Here is a 5,201-nt window from a genome sequence, read left to right as displayed (position 1 = left end):
GCAGATAGCTTCTCACTCTTCACTTCTTCCTGTATGCACACACACACACACATACACGAAGACGGGATGTGGACAATCACACACGAGCCAACAAATTCTCTCATAATCAGCGATAGCGTATTGCTAACGTGTTCGTCAATAATGACTGCCATTTCAAGGAACTAGAAAGTAATCAGGAAAATAGCCAAGTTACTTATTCATGTCTATTGTGGCATTCATTCAGATTTTCTTTCTTTAAATTGAATTTTGAAACTCGGTTGCGCAAACGCCCCCTAAGAGTTAAACTAGCTCCATTTGTTCTGAAGCCTCATCCAAAACTTAGGCCAATAGTAGTTAGTGTTCATTGGCTCTTAATGAGTAGAAACTAAAGCAAAAGTGTCATTGTTTTGATACTATAGGTCAATTTCCACCGAAGCAGGCCTTCACGTGAGAGTAGAAATCGATAGGAGGAGGTGAAAAATTAGCTTCGTATGAACGACCTCGCTTTGTGTCTCAAGCAGGTGATTAGAAATTACTCTTTTCTCTTGCACGGGAACTCTGTCTTGCTCAGATAGTTAACATCAACTCATTTGGTAAGCAGGCTAGGTTGCTGCGTGGCACTGTCTGAGCATGCGAGAAGCGTGCATAGGACGCATTAGGGCCTCCTGACAGGGGCCCGGGTGAAATAAGTGAAATTAATGGAGCTCCTTTCATGTCGGACAAGGCCGCGGCACCCCTTTCACGACGCATACAGTCGCCGAAAAGTCAATACTTTTTTATTACTCCTCGCTTGCCCTACATTCTCCGCTACAAGTGCTCCGCTCGCTAATTGGTTTCAGTTTGCCGAGAAGGGAGGGAGAGGAGTCCGTCCCGGAGAACACTGAAACAAATAAATCAATCTCATATTTTTCACAGCTTCTTTTTTCGTTGAGGGGTAACGTGCCGACGTGGTGAAGTTGAGGGAGACAAAAAGAGATGTGAGGGTAAATGGTTGGTTGGAGCACACCTGCTCCCCAGAGAACATGATGATATCCAGGAGCCCGCTAATGGGGACAAGTAGTTTAAGTTGTCTGGGGGCCCTGGCTTGGTCACCCCTGGGGTTTCTCACCAGTAGCCATACATACAGTATTTCTGGAAATTTCTTTACAGAAGATACAGTCAAATCATCTGCAGTAATATGTCTTGTTATTGGGATATGAAATTTTGGCAAACGCACGTCGGACAATTTGTTATGGTTTCCGCTGATTACCAAAAGAACAGCATGCAGACAGTGACGCATTGTGGCGTCAGCATAATGCTTTGGGGTTTTCTTCAGGTGGTAGTAGACGCCAAGACAAGGTAGAAGGAATTCTAAACAGCTCAAAATCCCCGTCAGTGTTGCACAAAACTTTATAGCATCTGCTAGGATACAAAGTAAACTGTCCGGTAAAACCTACCACAACAGCTTAACTTTATTTGAGTTTAAGTCAAAGTCAAAGTCAGCTTTATTGTCAATCTCTCCACATGTCACAACACACAAAGAGACCGAAATTACGTTTTTCTCTATCCCACGGTGACGAGACACATAACACGATAGACATACATGTACGCGACACAATATAAAAACAAGAAGGCAAAAATTCTAACAATCAATAGTAAGAGTGATGAATAAACATGGCAACATGAATGAGATTGGTTAATTCTTAGCACAGCCATGTCCGAGTTATACAGTTATTCGAAGGGTGTGCACACTTGTGCAACCACATCATTTCAGATATCTTTACGTCTCCTCTTAAAAATATTTTTACAATCATTTAGGCTTTTACCGTTTTTACGTCACATTGATTATAATTTTAAAAAAGTCTGTACATTTCAACAGGGTTGTGTAGACTTTTTATATCCACTATATGTGCATCCAAGCAATATTTTGCTTTGTGTTCTAGCTCATTGATTATTTGAAGACTGTATTCTCAAAAAAAAAAACATTTTGTTAATCACCTGTTAGATACGAGGTTAGTGTTGCTGTAACACAAAAAAATCCCAGCCTGTGGCCAGCTTGAAGGATTTGAAGCAAACTTTGCAAATCAGTATATTTTGCATTTCGTCTGCAATTAAACTGCATAAGTGTGTGTGCTCTTGTATTTGTGTGTACTGTATGTGTGCTGTCTGCCAGTATGCTGTGTACTGTTGTGCTAAACTCAAGTGGCAGGGGGGTTAGCCTCTTTCAGAAACAGCACAGCCACAAATTGATGTGACACTTTGAACCCCCGCCCTCCCTCCCCGCAAGCCCACCTCATCATCCCCTCACACACACACACACACACACACACGCACACACATACACCGATCGGCCTCCAGTTAGAGGGAGATTCCACCGGGTCTTGTTTTTTTGCTGCATCGCAACTTTCACAGCTATAGCATGTGCATGAGGGTAGGTTTGAGGGTGGGGTTCGAGCGTCCATTTTTTGGTCATGTTAGTATGTGTGTGTGAAAGAGCTGTCACAGAGGGCTGGCATCACCGTCCACTTTGCCATCTCTTCTGCAGCGTGACAAGTCCCTGCTCTCTACCCTTTGGCACACTGCACACACACACACACACACACACACACACTCCTCTGCCACACATACGGTATAATGATATGTGAGCGCACCACTCATACATTTGCATCCATTTAATGTACATCATGACGACATGTATGTATGTACGAGTGCACTGGTACAGATTTACGACTGTGCTTAATCATTCTCAATAGGGGGGCCAGCAAATTATTTCGTACGATTTTTGATATTTTGTTTAAGCTTTGCATGGGTTCCAAAAATTCGATTTATTTTGATCGTAGCCATTTTGGTGAGTGTGTCTATTTATTTGTGCTGGTTCCCTTCATGGAAGTTGTGGACATCAGATCTCGGAGGGGCCACTGTTTGTTACAAGGACAGGCTTGTCCCCGCCCCCGGGCGTCGGCGCGACGATGATTGTCATGGCGATGGAGTGTGAGTGACAGGCGGGATCGCATGTGCTAGCCGCGGAGCAGTAAATTTCAACAGCCTCAGTCCCTGACATTAGTTTGTCCTTCATCAAAACTTTGCTCTCGTTTACAACTACCACTCCCTTGCTCCTCTACAAAAAAATCTTTCCTGGCACCACATAGTCTCTTATTTAATGTAAGGGATCAGTTTGGCGAACATGTTGTAATCCACAGGTTCAGTTGGTTCAGGTTATCTTTTTGTGTGCATTCGTGCTTGGCCATTTAGTGAGCAAGCTGGATTTTTTCGTACAACACAGCAGAAAAGGGGTTCAGTTTATTTATTTATTTATTTATTTTTTTAACAGTCTTAGACATTCATCATTAGTCTGCTGCCGGTAATGTTGCCCGTTACAGCCATGATTAAGAGCCTCGCTTAGTTCCAGCAGCCACTGTGCGCACGCACACACACACACACACACACACACACACACACACACACACACATATTTCTAACTATTGTAGTCGTTTTATGGAAAACAGCATGTTACACCATCACCTCGTTTCCTGGTTTCTTATTTATTTACTTAGGGGCACTAAATAAACTATACACACACACACAAATACAGTACAGCACCCCTAAAACTGAATGGCCCTCAAACAATTCAGAATAGAACCAAACTTGCAACATCAACAAACAAAAGAGAACGTAAGAAAGAAGGGGAAACAAAAGGTAAAAGCCCCATATCGAGCTCCTGTAAGAGAAGTATGGATTTGAAAAAAAAGGTGAACATTCTAGTCCAACCTGCAGAGGGCACACATCACAGCCAATAAGCCAAGGAATGCGTTACACGATAGGTTTGTCTTTGTTTATGTTAAAGTGTAATGCCAATAAAGTTTTCTGATGGAGACATATTGACCCTACAACTGATTATTTCTGTATCCTCAGATGATGTGCACCAATAATGAAAAGGTTGGACCATTCTCCGTAAATGACACTGCAGGACTGGGCCCTCAATGCCCTCAACAAGGAGTACTGCATGATGACAACGTACAGGGGAGCTCTCGTTCTGACCGATATCCAGCCTCTCTCAGGAGCATCCAGATGCCAAGCATCAGGTTCAACACTGTCTCCTACAAGTAATAGACAGCACTCGTAAGCACAAATCTATTTGGTTCACCTTCCCAGTTTCTTGATATTATATTTTACTTAGATGAAAAAGGAAGAGGAAACTGCACACTGGAGTCAAATCTAATGTCAGAACATTGCTTCACTTCATACAAAAGTGGTTAGAATGTTATTTTGATTTTTTTTTTTAAATGGTTATGGCATAATGATGCAACCTGTGTTGTGCAACATATAACTAACTGTACAGCATTTTTTTTACTCTATCTAAATCATACTCATTGGAATATAATCTTAAAAAAATAATAATAATCAATTTAGCTGTATGACCATTTAGATAACATTGTTTTTAATAATAACATTTAAACCACCCAAAAATACTGATCAGTTTCTCATATTTTTACAGAGCTAATAGAAAAGTACTACTTTCGATGACAAAATAAAATGTACTTATGACAACTGAATGAATTGGCTGGACGAGTTTTAATCAATTTCCCTCTCCTGCAGTAATTCTTATTTTCAAGTTCAGTTTGTGAGTCAACAAAAGGACAATACACGTAAAAAAAAGATTGTATCTTTGGAAAAATACCCATGCATGTTTCCTCTCTTTTGAGTCCTCCCACCCTCTCCATGCCGCAGGCACTCCCGCGGGCCTTCGCTGTAAGGCCTGGAAGGCTTAGCAGAGACAGAGCATTTAGTAATGGCTTCTTAATGGGCTTGTCGACAGCCACATTAGAGCGCAGTGCAGGCGGCGGGCGAGGCCGAGCAGTGATATGCCAAGCCAGATGCCGTGCCAGCTGCGGCACTCGGCTCACTCGCTCACGCTCTCATTTGTAATCACATTTCTCAGACGGATGGATGCCATGTGCGCAAGAGCACGCGAGCAGATACACATTTGTTGCCCTTTCTCTGCGCCTGCCAGGAAAGATCCTTTTAATCTGCCGCTCCACATTTTCTCTGTCGTGTCTGTCACCATCATCAAGTACCGCCTGAGAACATTCTACAAAAGAAATGATCATATTCCTTTTTAATGATTGGATGCCACCGCCTTCTGTTAATATGTTGCTTTATCTTGTCCTGATGTTTGAAATAAGAGGCTCTCTACTGGGGATCAAACCAGTTTTTGATTTTCTTACTGTGGGTTCAAAGTGAAA

The 5,201-nt window shown here is 42.2% G+C and overlaps 1 protein-coding gene across 1 annotated transcript in view; it reads left to right on the top strand.

The window, feature by feature from the left end:
* The window catches only part of spata17 (spermatogenesis associated 17), a 25,972-nt gene extending 21,553 nt beyond the window's left edge, over positions 1-4,419 (top strand). The window contains exon 10 of the mRNA XM_061277250.1: positions 3,871-4,419. The gene's annotated coding sequence lies outside the window, so the exon portion shown is untranslated. The remainder of the gene's footprint in view (positions 1-3,870) is intronic.
* The last annotated feature ends 782 nt before the right edge of the window (positions 4,420-5,201 follow it).

This window comes from Syngnathus typhle, linkage group LG4 (genome assembly GCF_033458585.1).
Source record: "Syngnathus typhle isolate RoL2023-S1 ecotype Sweden linkage group LG4, RoL_Styp_1.0, whole genome shotgun sequence".
NCBI lineage: Eukaryota > Metazoa > Chordata > Actinopteri > Syngnathiformes > Syngnathidae > Syngnathus > Syngnathus typhle.
Note: the sequence above shows the minus strand (reverse complement) of the source record. Positions and strands in the feature narration are given on the sequence as shown.